The sequence below is a fragment of the Bos grunniens genome, chromosome 26 (assembly GCF_055505025.1).
Source record: "Bos grunniens cultivar Pamir isolate PY7600 chromosome 26, Bosgru_T2T1.0, whole genome shotgun sequence".
NCBI classification, from domain to species: Eukaryota; Metazoa; Chordata; class Mammalia; order Artiodactyla; family Bovidae; genus Bos; species Bos grunniens.
The window spans coordinates 39,481,247-39,502,665 of NC_141190.1; the positions used below are offsets into that span (position 1 = coordinate 39,481,247).

The 21,419-nt window shown below is 45.3% G+C and overlaps 1 long non-coding RNA gene and 1 other non-coding gene across 2 annotated transcripts in view; both read right to left on the reverse strand.

The window, feature by feature from the left end:
• LOC147344427 (uncharacterized) overlaps window positions 1–21,419 on the reverse strand; it is a 49,487-nt gene that overhangs the window by 21,189 nt on the left and 6,879 nt on the right. The gene's annotated exons all lie outside the window — the stretch shown is intronic.
• TRNAG-CCC (transfer RNA glycine (anticodon CCC)) lies at window positions 11,483–11,554 on the reverse strand. Its single transcript has one exon. It is a non-coding gene; the product is annotated as a tRNA-Gly (tRNA).

The following is a 21,419-nucleotide window of genomic DNA, read 5'->3' on the forward strand; positions in this document are numbered from 1 at the left end:
AATTGTTACACCAGTGACCCTTGATGGTTGATAACATCTTGAGGTCAGTGCCCTCGTGGAGTCCCCTCCACCACAACTCAAGCTAGGCCAAGTGATTTGCTGTGGTCGGTGGGATATCAGCTAACAGGAGGATGGGTCAGAACTTGTGCTTTGGGGCTCATTTTCTTGGACTGTTGCTGTATGCTGTTCAGTTGCTCAGTCGTGTCTGACTCTGCGACCCTGTAGACTATAGCAAACCAGGCTTCCCTGAGGGAGCGCCATTTAGCTTCCTTGAGGATGAACAGACAGAGGGAGACAGGCCAACCCCTCAGCATGTCTCAGCCTGCTTTCCAGCAAAAGCTTGCAGCATGAGTGAGCCCGGGTGAGACCCGCAGAAGAACTGTCCAGCCAACCCAGGCAATGTGAAGTCTCTGAGCTTTGAGGCAGTTTGTTGAGTAGCAATAGATGACTGAGGCAGTTTTGATAACCCCAACCTCTTCTCTCCACCAAAGGAATGGTAGCTGCTGCTTGTGGTTATTATCTGTAGCTTCAGAATACCTATTTTTGTCTTTTTTAGTCCTCGAACACGTGTACCAAGTTCCCCCAACTTCTCTTTGTTAAACCAACTAATATAATTTCTGTTTTGCTAACTGGATCCTAAGCCAGTATTATTATACCCATTGTACAGATGAGAAAACTGAGGCTCAGAAATTAAGAAATAGGTCACTGTTAAGGGTTCTGAACTGATTCCAGAGTCCTTGCTATACTTTATATTAGAGTATTTGTCTATAGCAATAGATACTTGTACTAGATAATAAGTTGTTACAGGTCGTTATGATGACAATTATTTGCAGTTGATGTCACATAGGAAGGATTCTGTTCAACATCTGGAAGTCTCCAGCGTGTGAGCCAGCAGAGGGAGCTCTGTCCCCGCCAGCTGACCCAGTGGGGAGCAAGGGTGACAGTACTCACCATCTGAAAGGCTTGGACGGAGGGGACTGAGCTCCTGGAGGAGAGGGGCAAGGAAGCCATGTAACATTTATGAAGCCTCCAGAACTCTGTCAATTTCACTTATAAAATATTATAAGTCCACTCTCTTTGGAGTGGACTGTCCTCCAAGAGAAGGAATTCAGTGTCCTTCCTGTCCTCCTCTGGCCCTACGCCTGATTCCACCGAGGTCAAGAGGAGTTTCTCTGAAACTCAAGATGGGCCACACCTGCCAGTGGACAGTTACTCAGTTAAAGGGACCTTGGGTGGAGTGTGGCTCTTGCCTCTGCCCCTTTCTGTGAAACGATAGCAGGAGTAGGAAAGGGCAGGCCTGCTCTCTCCCCAAAAGCACATGACCAAACCACCTCTCCTCCCTTCCCCTTTCTCCTCCAGACCTGCACCAGCTCTGCACTTGGCTCCCTGGCTCTTGCCACTGGTTGTATTTCTGCCTGATGATGGATCTGTGTGAAAGCTGACTTTTCCCCTTATCACGATTGCAAAGTCTGACACTCAAATCTAAGTTCTGGGGTAAGAAATACGAGACTTCAGAACCTGTAAGCAGGCCTCAGGGGCCAACCAACATGGACAAGATGGGCAGTACCCATGCAGCCCACCTTACCTCCTTTCTCTGCCATGGGGTTTGGAGCAAACAGCCAATGATTCCTTGGCCTCTCACTTACCTGAGTTGCCTTCTGTTTTGGAACTACGTCTAGCTAGAGAAGGGCTTCCCTGGTGGCTCAGATGGTAAAGCATCTGCCTGCGATGCTGGAAACCCATGTTTGATCCCTGGGTGGGGAAGATCCCCTGGAGAAGGAAATGGCAACCCACTCTAGTACTCTTGCCTGGAAAATTCCATGGACAGAGGAGCCTAGTAGGCTACAGTCCATGGGGTTGCAAAGAGTTGGACACAAATGAACGACTTCACTTTCACTTTCACTAGAGAAGATAGGCCAAAGGTAGAATTTGGGACTTCTGGACTTGCCCTAACTAAAATGCCTTTTTTTTTTTAAGTTGAAAATTTTTTTACTGCTTCTCCACTTTTTAAAAATAATTTTTTTAAATTGCAGTGTAATTACTTTACAGTGTTGTGTTATTTTCTGCTGTACAACAGCATGAATCACCTGGGAATCATATATCCCACCTTTCTAAGAGCTTCCCTCCCACCCCCTCATCCTACCCCTCTAGGTCATCACCAAAATGCCATTTTAAAACATGATGTCATATGTAACACATACCAAAGAATGTAATATATATGACAGTGTCAAGGATAATAAAGTGAATACTTACCACCCCACCTAAGAATTAGTACATTACCCACCCCCAGGTTTCCCTATCCATATGTTCCCTCTCCTCTCATCCATCTCTACTCCTTTAAGTTAAGGGGTAATTTAAACTAGGCTGAATCTTTTTCCATTCACTTCTGCTTTCAAGTACTAATTTATCACAATTCTATTTCATCTTTAATTACATTGACACTTTTTAAAATGTTCAGGCCCTCAATTTGGATTTATTTCATTATTTTCTCATAATTTATATTCAGGTTAAATATTTTTGGTAGGAATTCCTTGTAGGTGATGCTGTGTCCTCAATATATCCCATTAGAAGCTACCTGGTGTTGATTTGTCCCATTACTGGCCATATTAAAGAAGATGTGAAGAAGATAATTGGTGAAGATGTCCACCAGATTTCTCCTTTGGAAAGACACTACTTACTGTTTGTAATTATTAAGTAATTCATGATGTGATCATTTGAGCGGATGTAAATATCCTTTCCCCCAACATTATTTTACCAGTGGTTTTAGCACTCATTGATGATTCTTCCTTGAATCAATCAGTACAATAGTGGTTCCAGGACTTCCCAGGTAGCATAGTGGAAAAAATCTGCCTGTCAATGCAAGAGACACAAGAGACATGGGTTCGAACACTGGGTCAGGAAGATTCCCTGGAGTAGGAAATGGCAACCCGCTCCAGTATTCTTGCCTGGAAAATCCCATGGACAGAGAAGCCTGGCGGTCTGCAGTCCATAGGGTCACACAGAGTTGGACACAACTGAAGCGACTTAGCATACACGCCAACTAGAGTCTCACAGGACAGGGAGCAAGGCTCACTCCTCGGTCCACTGCATCTCCAGCTCTCAGCGCAGCGCCCAGTGCATTCAGTAGGCTTCACATGTCAGGTTGAGGTCCGCCCTGGGCCCTGGAGCAGACTCTTTTCTTATGCTCCAAGGTAACCCGAAGCTCAGCAGAATCACCAGAGCTGCTGCTCTGGCTCAGCCCAGCTCCGACCATCCAGTCTACTCTCAGAATTTAAATGGACCCCAGGAGCCAAGAAGGAGTTGAAATGCAGAGCTAGCAACAGTTTACCTCCATAAATTCGACTCCCTGTTGCTCACAGTATTAACTCTGGTTTCAGGCACTTCCACTTCAATTAAGACTTGGCACACTTCAAAATACCTCTGAACAGCAGGACATTGATTGAATTTCGAGGTGCCAGGAAGCCAAATGGAAAAATAACACTAAAACCACTGGTCCTTTTACATTGTCGTTAAAAGTGTAAACAAACAGCTATTACACTTCTTTTAATCTTGATTCTGTTCCAAATTAACCTGGAATAAATATAGCAACTTCACAGTTTTTAAGCGGCCCCATTAGGCATGTCCAGACCAGTCTATAGCACTCTTGACCTGAGGTTCCAGTTTGTCTCTCTGCACCACTCTGGGTACACAATGTGGCTCAAAACTATAAGATTTTGTAAATGTTGTAGAGGATGTTTGAATTATTCAAATGGTTGTTTTCATGTATGTTCAAATATAGAAGCTCTGGACAAGTTTGTAATTATATATTTTATTTAAAAATTTTTTCAATTAAAAACATTTTTTACAGAGAGCTTCAATAGAGGTTATTTTATTTATTAATTTAGTTTTGGCTAGTAGGATCTTAATTCTCTGACTAGGGATCAAACTGGCATGCCTTACATTGAGAACGCTGAGTCTTAACCTCTGGACCTCCGGGGAAGTCCCCAAGTTCCAGGCAATCTTCCTGACCCAGGGTTCGAACCCGTGTCTCTTGTGTCTCTTGAACTATAATTCAAGCATTATAGTTTAAATGCTCTCCTTGGGTCATATAAATTATGGTACCTATTCAATGAAATAGTGCCCAGTTATTTAAAAAGAATGTGGGAAATCAATATGCTTGAATGTGGAAACATGCCCAAGCTTATTAAGTGAACACAAGCGAGTTGCAGAGCATTACGTGTAACATCTATCTGTGGTGGATGTGTACGTAGATACATTTTCTTGTAAGCACAGAGTATTTCTGGAAAGAGACCCTACACTATGTCTGGGAGCAGAATGGCTATGATGACTACCATTAACATACGTGAGGTGCTTGCTCTCTGCCAGGCATTGCACCAAGCATTTCCCCCACCCCCTCTCTATGTGGACCATTTTTAATAATATTTATTGAATTTTTTATAGTGTTGCTTCTGTTTTATGCTTTGGTTTTTTGGCCACGAGGCATATGGGATCTTAGCTCCCCGACCAGGGATTGAACCTGCAGCCCCTACACTGGAAGCTGAAATCTTAACCACTGGACCACCAGGGAAGTCCCTGCACCATGCGTTTTTCAATACTTTCATTTACTCTCCACAGTAACCCCAAGAGGAAGCTATTACTATGGTCTCTCGATTACAGACGAGGAAACTGCGGCCGGGGGCAGAAAAGCGACTCAGTTTCAGTGTCCTAGACTCTTTTTTCTTTTTTTTAACTTTGAATCTACATTATCTCTCTCATAAAATCTTTGCCTCTTGGATTTTGAAACTGAGAAGGGCAGTGAAAATGTTCAAGCCCAGCAAGTTCTCTTATGACAGTGAATGAAATTTCAAGTTGCATCACTTCTCGCTGCATGCACTCTTTTCTGGCAGCCTTATGTGGAGAAGGTGATCAGAAGGGTCTCAGTGGAAGCAGGAAAGAGGAGAGGCCAGTGGGAGGCCCTGCTCTTGTTTCCTTAGCGTGTAATTATAGATGAGCCGACCCCACTGCCATGAGGGTGACAGTAAGGAGGCCTCAAAACTGAAGGGTAACACTGTCTCTCAGTACCCTAAATAATGCAAGATTAGCCACTGGCTGCACACGTTTATGCAGGGGCACCTGGATAAAACCCAATACCGTCCAATACTCACCATGATGCCAGATCTCCCACTAATACTTCATTTGACACTCACAATAATCCGTGGACTCCCTAATCCGCATTTTAACAACTAGGAGTCCTGCACTTCGTGAAACTCTGTAATTTAAGGCCCACAGCAAACTGCAAGATTAGGACTTGAACTCAGGTCTATCTGCTTCCCCCTGAACTCCTACTGTGGGCTTCCCATGATGAGCTGATGGTAGCCGGGTGTCACAAATTTCATAGGTTCAGCACGACTTACTTAGCACATGGGCTCAGTAGCTCAGTGATGTCTGACTTTTGCAACCCCATAGACTATAACCTGCCAGGCTCCTCTGTCCATGGACTTTTCCAGGCAAGAATACTGGCATGAGTCGCCATTCCCTTCTCCAGGGGATCTTCCCAATCCAGGGATCAAACCCGAGTCTCCTGAGTCTCCTACATTGGTAGGTGAATTCTTTACCACTGAGCTACATGGGAATCCCCTTACAAAGCATCCCTCACCCAAATTGTGTAGGACACAAAAAGTGAACAAGTGCAAGGCTCCCACCTCATGAGCCAGCCTCTGTCTGCTCTCGAGTCTTCTTCACTGGAGGATCGCTGGGCAAAGTGGCCTCTGCTCCCAGATCGCCCAAGGGCCACCTGCCTAGTGACCTCTGAAACTGCCCTGAATCTTATTCCTGCCGTCTACAGCTGAGACCTTCCCAGACTGACGGCTGTATCCTAGAATTTCCACCTGGGCTCTGGTGCCTCAGCCTCCATGAACTGGCTACTGTTGCACCCACGGACTCTGATACTAATACTCAGGCCCCACGTGCTAGAGATCCAGCACTCTAGCGATCAGGCCCTCTAGAGATCCAGCTTGGAAATGCAACAGCGTGGCCTCTGTATTTCTTGGAAGGGCTCATGGAGCTCTGAATCTCATGCCCTAGAAGTCTGGTGTCTTGGAGATAAGCTCCTGGGGCAGTTCCTAAAGGACTTTCTGAGGCTAAAAATGATGGTGATGGGCAAAGCTAGTCTCCTGCCACTCCCACTTGAACACGGGGCAACATGGAGACACGGGCACACACACATTTCATAGTCTGGGTCCTGGTTTGCTCTTCCCTCTGCCTGAAATGCCTCCCTTCCCTTGGGAATTCAGTTCAGATGTCACACCCTCAACTCCAAGCTGAGCTACTGCTTTCACAGCACCAGAGTCAACCGCCAACTTCCTGCAGTGAATCTCGTCTTCTCCTTTGCACTGCCAGCTTTTAAGGATGGGGCCCGGATTCGGGTCACCCACGGTTGCTCAGAGTCTCACCTGACACCTGGCTCGCCGCAGCCGCTCAGAGCAGGCAGGTGGCCCTGGCCGGCACCTGTGCTCTGAGCCTCCGGGCGGCCTGTTCCTTGTGCGGCTCAAGGTTCCCATTGTGCAGACACATTACATAAGTGTGCAAGGCTTGTGTTTGCGGCTTATCTGAGTTTCATCTGCAGAAGCCGTAATTGAAATAGCTTCCACGATGGGAAAATCACTTCTAGAATTCAATTTCCAAGCTTGTGGCCTGGATCATTCAAGCTGATTACAGGAAACGGCTGGAGCGCTAATGCTCCCCACGCTGCATCCAGATGGGTGTGTTTACTAGGCTAAGAAATGTTAATCCTGTCTTTGGCCCCAGAAATATCTGGTCTCCTCTTTGGAGGAAAATAGAAAAATAGGGTCATATAGCCAGCTAGGCTTAATTATATTCCTCTAAAAGAATGCTGTTTTCAAAACAAAGCTGGGGGAGGAGGTTGCAATTCTAATAGTGTGCTACTGACACTGATTTCTTTAAAAAAATTCAGAAAAAGAGTTGTGAGTAGTCAGTCTTTAGCTCCATCACAAGGCTGGCCAAACATCGAGAGTCTGAATGCTGACTGAATGCTGGAGGAGTGTGCCTGGGGGAAGGAGCCGAGGTCTGAATCTGCTCTCCTCTGAAGGATGTGAGTAACAGCATGCGTGTGATTAAATGACAAAAAGGAGAACTGACACAGTCCTGGCTTCTTGCCAAGCACCATGCTAAAATCTCTGCATCCTTTACATGATTTGATCCGATGACTCTTTGAAGGAGATTATTATACTAACTCCCTTGCAGCTCAGAAAACCAAGATTCAAAGAGTGGCCTGCTCAGGGACTTCCCTTGTGGTCTAGTGGTTAACACTCCTCACTCCCAATGCAGGGGTCCTGGGTTCGATCCCTGGTCAGAAGACTAGAATCCACATGCTGCAACTAAAGATCTTGCATGCCTGCACCTCAGTTGCTTCAGATGTGTCTGACTTTTTGCTACCCCATGGGCTGTAGCCCACCAGACTCCTCTATCCATGAAATTTTCCAGACAAGAATACTGGCATAGGTGGCCATTTCCTTCGCCAGGAGTATCTTCCTGACCCAGGGATTGAACCCACATCTCCTGCGTCTCCTGCATTTTCTTTACTGCTGAGCCACTGGGGAAGCCCTAAAGATTCTGCATGGGGCAACAAATATCCAGCCCAGTCAAAGGGGGGAAAAAACAGTGGCCTGTCCTAAGTTGCAGGCATTCCTACGTGCTTTGCAAACACTTTCTACAATTTCGAATAATTTTTTTAACCTCTCCATGGTGGCAATACAACCAGCTCTGCCTCTGTGTGGCCACCTCTGTCCCATGCAGGGAGAATTCAAGTTTTTCGGGCTGCAAGATTGCAGTAGGACAGCAGGTGCCCTCTTTTCCCCAGGATACATTCTTCTACCCAGTGCTCAAGACAGAGGAGACAACAGATTCATTAACCGAAAGAGTGACCCAACACCAGCCAGCCCTGTCTAAGCTCTCTGAGAGTCTGACTTGGGTTGTGAGTGCAGGGAGTTAGCATGGAGAAGAACAGAGCTTTTGAAGCCCTGTAGCCCTGGCATGGAAGTATTTCCAGGCTTCGCCTCCCAGCTTCCCACTGATGCTAGGGAGATAGCTAGCAAGAAAGGAAGAGTCCCTCTTTGTCAGTTAAGAATGCTGTCTCCTGGGAATTCCCTGGTAGTCCAGTAGTTGGGACTCTGCGCTTCCAGTGCGGGGGCTGAGAATCAATGCCCAGGCAGGCATAGATCCCGAATGCCACAGCTAAAGATCCCACGTGCAACTAAGACCCAGCACAGCCAAATTAAAAAAAAAAAAAAAGCCACCTCCTGATGCTGGTGCCAGAAGAGAGTGCTGAACTGTGGTCCCTAACTCAGCCCTGTGACTCAGCTCACAGCCCCCTGCCTCCCAGACACTGTTTGTGGGGTGCTGTAATTAGTTAATGAACCATCTGAATGATATTTCTCTAGTCATTTAACCAGCCCCCCCTCCTCAGGGTGCTAATTGTGTTTGAGGTTATTTAAAAACATTATCGGATCCAAATAGAGTTTACATCAGCAGACAGCGTGATTAGCAATTCTGCTCTCCCTGGTGTTTCTCAGCTGTGCTGCGAACTGCCTGGTGAGTTGTGCAAAAATGGCTTCTGCAGCCTCGGCTCCCACTCCCCAACCCCAGGGGCCTTCTCTGAAACAACCAGCTGCCTGAGAAGGGAGGTCATAATAGCAAAAGTAACTTGTGGCCAGAATCCAGTTGACCTTCGTTTAGAACAGATTGTCAGAAGAGTTGCTCCATTAACTTAATCATCTCCTCTTTAGATGAGAATTCACTCTCAGCCCCACCCCCAACCCCCAGTCTGAACCGCATGGGATGTGGGATCTTAAGTTTCTGGACTAGGGATCAAACCTGTGCCCCCTGCTGTGGAAGCTTGGAGTCTTAACCCCTCACTCTCTTTTACCTTTTTACTTTACAAGAAAATATTGTGACATTAATCTTGGTCTACCATCCCTTAACATCTTTTATGGAAAATACTGGAGTGATACAGTTAAAAACATATACCTATGCTTACTTAACATCTCTAAGCCTCCATTTCTTTGTAAAACGGGCATCCTCATAGTGATTCTAACAGGGGCTAACATTTTAGCGCTTATTATGTGTCAGGCACTGTTCCAAGTATTTTACACGAATTATCTCTTGTGAGCCTCAGGATAACTCTGTGAGATAGCGTGATTAGGTAATATAACTAGATGCCTGTGATGATCCTCGGGCTTCCCAGGTGTTGCTAATGGTAAAGAACCTACCTTCCAGTGCAGGAGACTTAAGAGACATGGGTTCCATCCCTGGGTCGGGAAGATTCCCTGAAGGAGGGCTCGGCAACCACTCCTGTATTATTGCTTGGAGAATCCCATGGACAGAGGAGCCTGGTAGGTTACAGCCCATAGTACTGCAAAGAGTCAGCTACGACTGAAGTGACTTAGCACAACCTGATGACCCTCACTCTTTGTGTCAAGAAACTGAGTCATGGAGTCATGGAGAGGGCCAGTAACGTCTCCAAGATCACTCCCCTGCAAGTAACGGAGCCCAGATCCAAATTCAGGAAACTGATTCTATGTAAAAACTACTCCCAGTTCAGTTCAGTCGTGTCCGACTCTGCGACCCCATGGACTGCAGCACGCCAGGACTCCCTGTCCATCACCAACTCCTGGAGCTTGCTCAAACTCATGTTCATTGAGTCGGTGATGCCATCCAACCATCTCATCCTCTGTCATCCCCTTCTCCTCCTGCCTTCAATCTTTCCTAGCATCAGGGTCTTCTCCAATGAATCAATTCTTCGCATCAGGTAGCCAAAGTATTGGAGTTTCAGCTTCCGTGTCAGTCCTTCCAAGGAATATTTAGGACTGATTTCCTTTAGGATGGACTGGTTGGATCTCCTTGCAGTCCAAGGGACTCTCAAAAATCTTCTCCGACACCACAGTTCAAAAGCATCAATTCTTTAGTGCTCAGTTTTCTTTATGGTCCAACTCTCACATCCATACATGACTACTGGAAAAACCATAGCTTTGACTAGACGGACATTTGTTGGTAAAGTAATGTCTCTGTTTTTTAATATGCTGTCTAGGTTGGTCATAATTTTTCTTCCAAGGAGCAAGTGTCTTTTAATTTCATGGCTGCAGTCACCATCTCCAGTGATTTTGGAGCCCCCCAAAATAAAGTCTAACACTGTTTCCACTGTTTCCCCATCTATTTCCCATGAAATGATGGGACCAGATGCCATGATCTTAGTTTTCTGAATGTTGAGTTTTAAGTCAGCTTTTTCACTCTTCTCTTTCAGTTTCATCAAGAGGCTCTTTAGTTCCTCTTTGCTTTCTGCCATAAGGGTGGTGTCATCTGCATATCTGAGGTTATTGGTATTTCTCCTTGCAATCTTGATTCCAGCTTGTGCTTCATCTAACCCAGCATTTCACATGTTGTACTCTGCATATAAGTTAAATAAGTAGAGTGACAATGTACAGCCTTGATATACTCTTTTCCCAATTTGGAACCAGTCTGTTGTTCCATGTCTGGTTCTGTTCCTTCTTGACCTGCATACAGATTACTAAGGAGTCAGGAAAGATGGCCTGATATTCCCTTCTCTTCAAGAATTTTCCACAGTCTGTTGTGATCCACACAGTCAAAGGCTTTGGTGTAGTCAATAAAGCAGAAATAGATGTTTTCTGAAATTCTCTTGCTTTTTTTAATGATTCAACGAATGTTGGAAAATTGATCTCTGGTTTCTCTGCCTTTTCTAAATCCAGTTTGAACATCTGGAAGTTCTTGGTTCATGTGCTGTTGAAGCCTCACTTGGAGAATTTTGAGCATTACTTTGCTATCGTGTAAGATAAGTCCAATTGTGCGATAGTTTGAACATTCTTTGGCATTGCCTTTCTTTGGGATTGGAATGAAAACTGACCCTTTCCAGTCCTGTGACCACTGCTGCGTTTTCCAAATTTGCTGGCATATTGAGTGCAGCACTTTCACAGCATCATCTGTTAGGATTTGAAGTAGCTCAGCTGGATTTCCATCACCTCCACTACCTTTGTTTGTAGTGATGCTTCCTAAGGCCCATTTGACTTCTCATTCCAGGATGTCTGGCTCTAATAACTACTCTACTACTCTGCTTTTTCCATATGGCTGTGAGGACTCAGTGAGATTCACTAAAGAAATATTTACTGTGTGCCAAGTACTGTCACAGGTCTTAGAGTTAAAGACAACCCACCCCACCCTGCCTTATAGATATCACATCCAAGAAGAGAAGATTATCCACTTAAAGCTTTTAGTGCAACACTCAGGAGAAGGCCAGGGCTCAGTTCCAAGTGTTAGGGTTTTAGAAGTTTCCACATGGTATTTTAGTTACTTATATACACGTTTTTAAAATTATCTATTTATTTATTTATTTGGCCAGTATGGGTTTCAGGTGTGGCATGCGGGATCTTTAGTTGTAGCATGCAAACTCTTAGTTGGGGCATGTGGGATCTAGTTCCCTGACCAGGGATTGAACCTGGGCCCCTGCATTGGGAGTGCAAAATCTTAGCCACTGGACCATCAGGGAAGTCCCTATATACATATTATAATGCTCCCACTAGATTATAAATTCCTTGGTGGCAAGAATAATTTCTGATTCCTTTCTGTATGTTTTCTAACTCCTTACACATAGTAGGAAGTCAATAAATATTTGTTCAGTAAACAAACACTATTGATCCTGAATGTATGTGAAAGAATTGCAAAAAATGCTTTATCCATGTATTAATGCAAATGTTTTCAATGTAAAGTTAATCTATTGGGATTGCATGCTCAGTTGCGCAGTCATATCTGACTCTTTGTGACCTTATGGACCGTAGCCCTAGAGAACCAGGCTCCTCTGTCCATGGGATTTTACAGGCAAGAATACTGGACTGGGTAGCCATTCCCTTCTCCAGGGGATCGTCTCAACCCAGTAATTGAACCTGGGTCTCCGGCATTATAGGCAGATTCTTTACCATTGGAGCCACCAGGGAAGCCCTATGGTTCCAATGGAGCAATTGCTAATCCCAGGGCATAGGCTGTCCCTAGAACTGGATGAGAACCTACCAACCACACAAGGGAGCAGTGAGTAAAGAGTGAGTATTTACACACGAGCCAATACAGGGAATTTTTATTGTAAAGAATTTATTATTGTAGATCAACAAAAAACTGTATTAGATAGCCATATTGCTGCATTTCAAATCCTAAAAGATGATGCTGTGAAAGTGCTGCACTCAATATGCCAGCACATTTGGAAAACACAGCAGTGGCCACACGACTGGAAAACGTCAGTTTTCATTTCAATCCCAAAGAAAAGAAATGCCAAAGAAGGCTCAAACTACCGCACAATTGCACTCATCTCACACGCTGGTAAAGTAATGCTCAAAATTCTCTAAGCCAGGCTTCAGCAATACGTGAACTGTGAACTTCCAGATGTTCAAGCTGGATTTAGAAAAGGCAGAGGAACCAGAGATTAAATTGCCAATATCCGCTGGATTACCGAAAAAGCAAGAGAGTTCCAGAAAAAAAATCTATTTCTGCTTTAGTGACTATGGCAAAGCCTTTGCCTCTGTGGATCACCGCAAACGGTGGAAAATTCTTAAAGAGATGAGAATACCAGACCACCTGACCTGCCTCTTGAGAAATCTGTATGCAGGTCAGGAAGCAACAGTTAGAACTGGACATGGAACAACAGACTGGTTCCAAATTGGGAAAGGAGTACATCAAGGCTGTATATTGTCACCCTGCTTATTTAACTTATATGCAGAGTACATCATGTGAAATGCTGGGCTGGATGAAACACCAGCTGGAATCAAGATTGCAGGGAGAAATATCAATAACCTCAGATATGCAGATGACACCACCCTTATGGCAGAAAGTGAAGAAGAACTAAAGAGCCTCTTGATGAAAGTGAAAGAGGAGAGTGAAAAAGTTGGCTTAAAGCTCAACATTCAGAAAACAAAGATCATAGCATCTGGTCCCATCACTTCATGGGAAATAGATGGGGAAACAGTGGAAACAGTGTTAGACTTTATTTTGGGGGGCTCCAAAATCACTGGAGATGATGACTGCAGCCATGAAATTAAAAGACACTTGCTCCTTGGAAGAAAAGCTATGACCAATCAAGACAACATATTCAAAAGCAGAGATATTACTTTACCAACAAAGGTCCGTCTAGTCAAAGCTATGGTTTTTCCAGTAGTCATGTATGGATGTGAGAGTTGGACTATAAAGAAAGCTGAGTGCCGAAGAATTGATGCTTTTAAATTGTGGTGTTGGAGAAGATTTTTGAGAGTCCCTTGGACTGCAAGGAGATCCAACCGGTCCATCCTAAAGGAAATCAGTCCTGAATATTCCTTGGAAGGACTGATGCTGAAGCTGAAACTCCAATACTTTGGCCAACTGATGCAAAGAGCTGATTCATTTGAAAAGACCCTGATGCTGGGAAAGATTGAAGGTGGGAGGATGACAGATGAGATGACAAGGGGATGACAGATGAGATGGTTGGATGGCATCACCGATGCAATGAACATGAGTTTGAGTAGGCTCTGGGAGTTGGTGATGGACAGGGAGTCCTGGCGTGCTGCAGTCCATGGGGTCGCAAAGAGTCGGACACAACTGAGCGACTGAACTGAACTGACTAATTGCTGCGTAACATATTACTCTCAAATTTTGTGGCTTAAAACAACAGGAAACACTTCTTATCTCACTTAGTGCCTATGGGTCAGAGTTTGGGAGCAGCTTGGCTGGAGGTCTGGGCTCATGCCGTCAAGATGTTAGCCAGGGGAGGTTCAAGAGGTAGGAGACATATATACATATATATATGCCTATATATATATATATGCCACAATAAACTGTGGAAAATTCTGAAAGAGATGGGAATACCAGACCACCTGATCTGCCTCTTGAGAAATTTGTATGCAGGTCAGGAAGCAACAGCTAGAACTGGACATGGAACAACAGACTGGTTCCAAATAGGAAAAGGAGTACGTCAAGGCTGTATATTGTCACCCTGCTTATTTAACTTACATGCCGAGTACATCATGAGAAACGCTGGGCTGGAAGAAGCACAAGCTGGAATCAAGATTGCCGGGAGAAATATCAATAACCTCAGATATGCAGATGACACCACCCTTATGGCAGAAAGTGAAGAGGAACTAAAAAGCCTCTTGATGAAAGTGAAAGTGGAGAGTGAAAAAGTTGGCTTAAAGCTCAACATTCAGAAAATGAAGATCATGGCATCTAGTCCCATCACTTCATGGGAAATAGATGGGGAAACAGTGGAAACAGTGTCACACTTTATTTTTGTGGGCTCCAAAATCACTGCAGATGGTGACTGCAGCCATGAAATTAAAAGATGCTTACTCCTTGGAAGAAAAGTTATGACCATCCTAGGTAGCATATTCAAAAGCAGAGACATTACTTTGCCAACAAAGGTTCGTCTAATCAAGGCTATCATTTTTCCTGTGGTCATGTATGGATGTGAGAGTTGGACTGTGAAGAAGGCTGAGCGCCGAAGAATTGATGCTTTTGAACTGTGGTGTTGGAGAAGACTCTTGAGAGTCCCTTGGACGGCAAGGAGATCCAACCAGTCCATTCTGAAGGAGATCAGCCCTGGGATTTCTTTGGAAGGAATGATGCTAAAGCTGAAACTCCAGTACTTTGGCCACCTCATGTGAAGAGCTGACTCTTTGGAAAAGACTCTGATGCTGGGAGGGATTGGGGGCAGGAGGAGAAGGGGATGACAGAGGATGAGATGGCTGGATGGCATCACTGACTTGATGGACGTGAGTCTGAGTGAACTCCGGGAGTTGGTGATGGACAGGGAGGCCTGGCGTGCTGCGATTCATGGGGTCGCAAAGAGTCGGACATGACAGCGATTGAACTGATATGCCTATGGCTGATTCATGTTGATGTATGGCAAAAACCAACACAATATTGTAAAGCAATTATCCTCCAATTAAAAAAAAAATGATGTCAGCCTGGATTGCAGTCACCTGAAGGTTTGACTGGGGCAGGAAGATCCACTTCCCTGTTGACTCACACAAAAGTTGGTGCTGGTCAGCTCCTCTCCGTGAGGGCCTCTCTACACGGATGTTTGACTGTCTTCAGTGTGGTGACTGGCTTCTGCCAAAGGGACTGATTTGAGAGACCAGGGAAGAATCTGCAACGTCTTTTATGTTCTATGTTGGAAGTCACACACCCTGTCTTTTGCGATAGCCTACTGGCCCCACAAGTCAGTTTTATTCAATGTGAGAAGGGATTATACAGAGGCGAGTACCAGAAGGGAATGGTCATGGGGCCATCCTGGAGGCTGGCTACCACGATGCGAAACTGGAGCTCAGAAATCAGACAAGAGCTGGAGGGTAGCCTGGAGCCAAGGAAGCTCTGGACACTTAGGTAGCCACTAAGTCTTCACTCTTGTTCTCTCCCCTTCGTGTGACTCAGTCACACCCAGTCTTCTGCCAATGCTGTTTCTTACTTCACATTCCTAAAAGCAGAGCCTGAGGGCTTGGTTCATCATTTTCCCTCAGGTCATTGCAGGTCACATGCCAGCCATTGAATTGTGTTCTGGGGATCCACTCCTAGCTCCGACACATAGGGAAGTCAAGTTTCACATGGTCCAAAACATAGACACTTCAGCATAGACATTAGTCTGTGGTCAGGACAGTCTTGCTAAAGTGAGGTTGGAGGAGGGTGGAGTCAGAGTTCGGGAAGGGTAATCTGCCTAGTATCGCTTAACAGGTGCTATGCTGGACAGAAGGGCCACAGATGAGAAGGAAGAAAAATGAAGACTAATAAGTTGATCCCTGGCCTCTCTGTTTAAAGAGAAAGACACCCATAACCAAATAATTATAATTTGTGTATAATAAAACTCCAGGAGATGGTGAAGGACAGGGAAGCCTGGTGTGCTGCTGTCCATGGGGTCGAAAAGAATTGGACATGACTGAGCGATTTCACTTTCACTTTTCACTTTAATGCATTGGAGAAGGCAATGGCACCCGACTCCAGTACTCTTGCCTGGAAAATCCCATGGACGGAGAAGCCTGGTAGGCTGCAGTCCATGGGGTTGCAAAGAGTCACAAGACTGAGTGACTAACACTTTCACTTTTCACTTTCATGCATTGGAGAAGGAAATAGCAACTCACTCCAGTGTTCTTGCCTGGAGAATCCCAGGGATGGGGGAGCCTGGTTGGCTGCCATCTATGGGGTCACACAGAGTCGGACATGACTGAAGTGACTTAGCAGCAGCAGCAGCAGCAGAGCAACTAAATAACAACAACAAATAATAAAGCTATATTAGTAGTACTTGGGTCAAGTGGAGAAAGTTTCCTAAGACCCTTCTGCAGGATCTTGAAGGATGAGATGGAAAGGATCCACATGAAGGAAAGGGAAAAGGACATTTCTGGCAAGAAGGGACCCGTATAGGATATCTGAGGGGGGGGGTAGAAGGGAGGGAGGTGAGACTCCGTAGTGGGGCTAGAAGGTAGAGAGAAGCTGGCAAGTTTAGCTGTGACAGGTATGGAGCCTTGGTGAAGTTCTTGGGTTCTTCCCTGAGAGCAGTGGGAAGTTCTGGAAGGTTCTGAAATAGGAATGACTTCTGTGGGTGGCTCCAGGGGCTGACATTTCCTTTGAAGGATTGTTTAAACACATGACCTTCCCCCTGGGGGCTCAGATGGTAAATAATCCTCCCGCCAATGCAGGAGACCTGGGTTCAATCCCTGGGTCCAGAAGATCCCCTGGAGAAGGAAATGGCAACCCACTCCAGTATTCTTGCCTGGGAGAATTCCATGGACAGAAGAGCCTGGCGGGCTACAGTCCATGGGTTTGCAAAGAGTCGGCCATGACTGAATGACTAACACTTAAGCACAGGAGTATCCACCTCCTTCAGGTTCTAGATCACAAGGGGTTGTATATGCTTTGTGGAAAGCTGTGGTCTCCTTTATACAGAGATATCCATGCTTACGAGGAACTGCCCTTCCGCTGGTTTCCTTTAATAGCAATCGCTCCAAATATAATTCCATAGGCATCCAAATTAAGCAAAGCTTTTTTGCAACACCAAGAAGGCAACCTCTACATAATGGAATGATGTCATCAGAAACCTGAGAAAAGTCTCCCTGTGGACTCCTCATCAGATAACTTGTCCTCCTTCTACAAAAAGCCTCCCAACCAATTCAGAAAATAATGTCTGGAAAGTAACGCTTTCAGAAGCTCAGGCCATGCTAAAAAACAGCTTATAGCAGATTCACGATTTCTACATACATGAACTTAGGTCCAAAGATGCCAGTCACAAGTTTTATACTTTAAATGTCTGAGGGCCAATTTTATTTCTGGGCTTTCACTTGGAGTGAGGGTTGCTTTGTTGAAGCCTGGCCCTGGGTAGGAGGACCAGTATGTGGTAGAAGCTCCTGGAAGCTGCATGGTCCATGGTTAAGAGCCTGCCCCCTGTTAATATGGTTAACAGCCAGCTTGTTGTTGTTGCTCAGTCACTAAGTCATGTCTGACTCTTTGCAACCCCATGGACTGCAGCATGCCAGGCTCCCCTGTCCTTCATTATCTCCTGGAGCTTGCTCAAATTCGTGTCCACTGAGTCAGTGACACTATCTCACCATCTCATCCTCTGCTGCTCCCTTCTGTTGCCTTCAATCTTTCCCAGCATCAGTCTTTTCCAGTGAGTTAGCTCTTTGCATCAGGTGGTCAAAGTATTGGAGCTTCAACATCAGCATCAGTCCTTCCAATGAATATTCAGGGTTGATTTCCTTTAGGATTGACTGTCTTGATCTTTTTGCAGTCCAAAGGACTCTCAAGAGTCTTCTTTAGCACCACAATTTGAAAACATCAGTTCTCCAGTGCTTAGCCTTCTTTATGGTCCAACTATAACATCTGTACATGACTACTGGAAAAACCATAGCTTTGACCAGATGGACCTGCCTGGGCTTATATCCTGACTCTGACACTTTCTACTCTGTGACCTTGGGTAAGGTCAAATGTTGACTCAAAGTGCCCAGGTTCCACTCTTGACTCTCCATTCGCCAACTGTGTGACCTTGGGCAACTTTCTTAACCTCTCTGAGCCTCAGTGTTCTCTATAAAACAACAATAATAATGACTTCCCTGGCAGTCCAGTGGTTAAGACTTCACCTTCCAATGCAGGGAGTGCGAGTTTGATCCTTGGGCGGGGAGCTAAGACCCCACATGCCTTGGGGCCCAAAACCAAAACATAAAACAGAAGCAATTTTGTAACAAATTCAAGACTTTTAAAATGGTCCATATCAAAAAATATCTTTTAAAAATGCAACAACAATAATAATGACACCTAACTTCACAGGCGTTTGTGAGGCTTGAATGAAATCATGCAGGTGCCTGGTACTTAGTTATACATTCAATCAAACCTAATTTTCATTACTATTATCCCTCTTCTAGGCCCAGCAGCACCATCTCTCACTTAAGTGCTCATATTGGCCTCCTAATTAGTCCCCTGACCTCCAACCTTGCCCTCCTACAAGATATTCTCCATATGGCAGCCGAAAGATTTCTTAAAAACACAAATCTGGGACTTTCCTTGTGGCCCAGTGGTTAGGAATCCGCTGCCAAAGCAGGAGACTCGGGTTTGATCCCTGGTCTGGGAAGATTCTACTTGCCTCAGAAAAACTAAGCCCAAGTGTCACAACCACTGAGCCTGTGCTCTAGAGCCCACAGGCTGCAACTACGGACCTGTACGCTGAGAGCCCACGCTCCATCAGAGAAACCACCGCAGTGAGAAGCCTGTGCACTGCAAGGAAGAGTCGCAACTACAGAAAGTCGAGACTCACTGCAACGAGAGAAAGTCCCTGCACAGCAGTGAAGACCTACCACAACCAAACGTAAATAAATGCTAATGCTATGCTAAGTCGCTTCAGTCGTGTCCGACTCTGTGCGACCCCACAGACGGCAGCCCACCAGGCTCCACCATCTCTGGGATCCTCCAGGCAAGGATACTGGAGTGGGTTGCCATTTCCTTCTCCAATGCATGAAAGTGAAAAGTGAAAGGGAAGTCGCTCAGTCGTGTCCAACTCCTAGCAACCCCATGGACTGCAGCCTACCAGGCTTCTCCGTCCATGGGATTTTCCAGGCAAGAGTGCTGGAGTGGGGTGCCATTGACAAATCGGATTACTCCTCACTTAAAATTCTGCAAATGGCTCCCATTGTCCTTACCGTAGGTCCCACATCCTAGAGAGTCCTTGATGGCCCTACAAGATCAGGCCCAGCTCACTTCACAGCGGAGCCCCATGCCACCACACACCCACCACACTGGCCTTGTTTCCTTTCCTGAAGGTTCCTTAACACAGACCTTCACACATACTGTAGACTGGCTCCTCCGCAGTCCTCAGCCCTGCCAACTCCTACTCACCCAGCAAGGACCAGCTGATGTGTGACTTCCTCAAAGATGCCTTCCTAACTTCTGGGCTAGGATGGCTGTTCCTTCTTCGTGTTAACAATTGTGACTAAATTCCTATCTGTACAACCTTCCTGCCCATGTGGGAACTTGGTCTAGAATTTGTGCTGTTCATGGAACATCCCCAGAGCTTGGCGTGGTGCACGGTCCATAATGACTACTCAATACATATTTCAAGAATCGTGAATGAATGAACAGATGTGGCATTTCCTGGGAACTAAGCTTCTTCTGCCCATGCCGTTCTCAGAGCCTTGATTCACTTTGGCCTCTCTTGCTCTGTGTGGGTAGCGGTGAGGAAGAGGAGACACATTGTCTAGAACCCAGCAGGCTGAGGACAGGCCGCCCCATCGAAAAATCAGAGCAGGCAAGTCATTTAGGGGCTGTTCGTTCAGTCCTCTTTCCTGTCCACATTGTCAGTGAACCAGGAGCTCACGCCTAACTGTGAGCAAGTTCTTCCCCATCTCAAACTTAATCCTGCCTCCTTAAAAGTTCCCAACCCTTCCTGAGATGTTCATTTTCTTCTGAGGCTTCTGTACTTTCCAGCGTTTACAGAGTTATATAAATTGCTTGGGTAGTTACAGAGAAAACAATACAAATTTTAAAATTCTAATCACAAAACCTAGTTCTGCTTTTTTTTCTTCCTTCTGCTTTTTATATGGACAAGAAAGAAACCTAACTGCTGGCCTCCTCTCCCACATGAGGTTGGGGATGGAGTCCAGCTTGAGCATAGCTTGGCCTCCCTTATCTCTGGGACTTGCCTGCTGTTGGCAGGGACCATGAGCTGCTAATAACTAGCAAATGCTTTTCCCAACTTTCTTTTTTTAAATATGTGTTCTATTTTTTTAATATTTTAAAATTTGTTATTTTTTTACATTATAAAGTGGTTTGGGTTTTTTTGTTTTGTTTTAAGGGGATATTTTTTTGGCCACGCCACATGGCATGTGGGGTCCTAGTTCCCCGACCAGGGATGGAACCTGTGCCCCCTGCGCTGGAAGCTCAGAGTCTTGGCCACTGGACTGCCAGGGAAATCCTTTCCCAGCTTTCAAATGCACCTTTACCAGCCTAGCACTGTGGGTAAGGAACACAGTATGGACTCCCAGGGGCCCACCAGGCCTGTTTCAGAGAGCGCAGGTTGCAGATAGATACTGTGAAGGTAAAAATTGCCTGCTCCAGTTCCCAAGTAGGTCTTGGTATCTTCTGGCCAAAAAACAGTATGGGATAGCTCGATGGGTAAAATGAATAAAATTAATCTGGGAAACAAAAAAATTTTGGAAAACTAAAACAGATTTTTCCTAGGTGAAAGTGGCTCAGTTGTGTCCAAGTTTTTGTGACCCCATGGGCTGTATAGACTGGAATTCTCCAGGCCAGAATATTGGAGTGGGTAGCCTTTCCCTTCTCTGGGGGATCTTCCCACCCCAGGGATTGAACCCAGGTCTCCCGCATTACGGGCAGATTCTTTACCAGCTAAGCCACAAGGGAAGCCCTTTCCTAGGTACAGGGGGGCTAAGCTCTAGCCTACACCTATAAGAACAACCCTAAAGAATGCCGAGAAATAACAGATTAAGACATTGGATGAAATGCTTCATTTATACATGAGCTTAAAATTTAAAGCACATTTTCAAACAATGGTGCATCTTATTTATTATTTATGTACCCAAAATGAACACCACTGAAATAAATCCAAACAAAAACAAAGGAAATGCTGCTAATTATTCCCCTCTATTTACTGAGGATAATGCATCTTTTGGTGAGTGAAGAGTGATAAAAAACTAAACCAGCTTGGCCTGTCAGGGTGAATAGTTGCTGCCCAGTAGAAGAATTCGACCTTTAAACACAAAAATGATACCCTCCCCCCAAAAAACATTAAACTAAAGAGGCTGAGTTTCCAGAGAGATCTAAGGAAAAAAATGAAAAGGGTCCTTCAAACTGAACACCCATTTTGTATAAAATGGAAATGGCTCCAGAGAAATGCCCTGAGA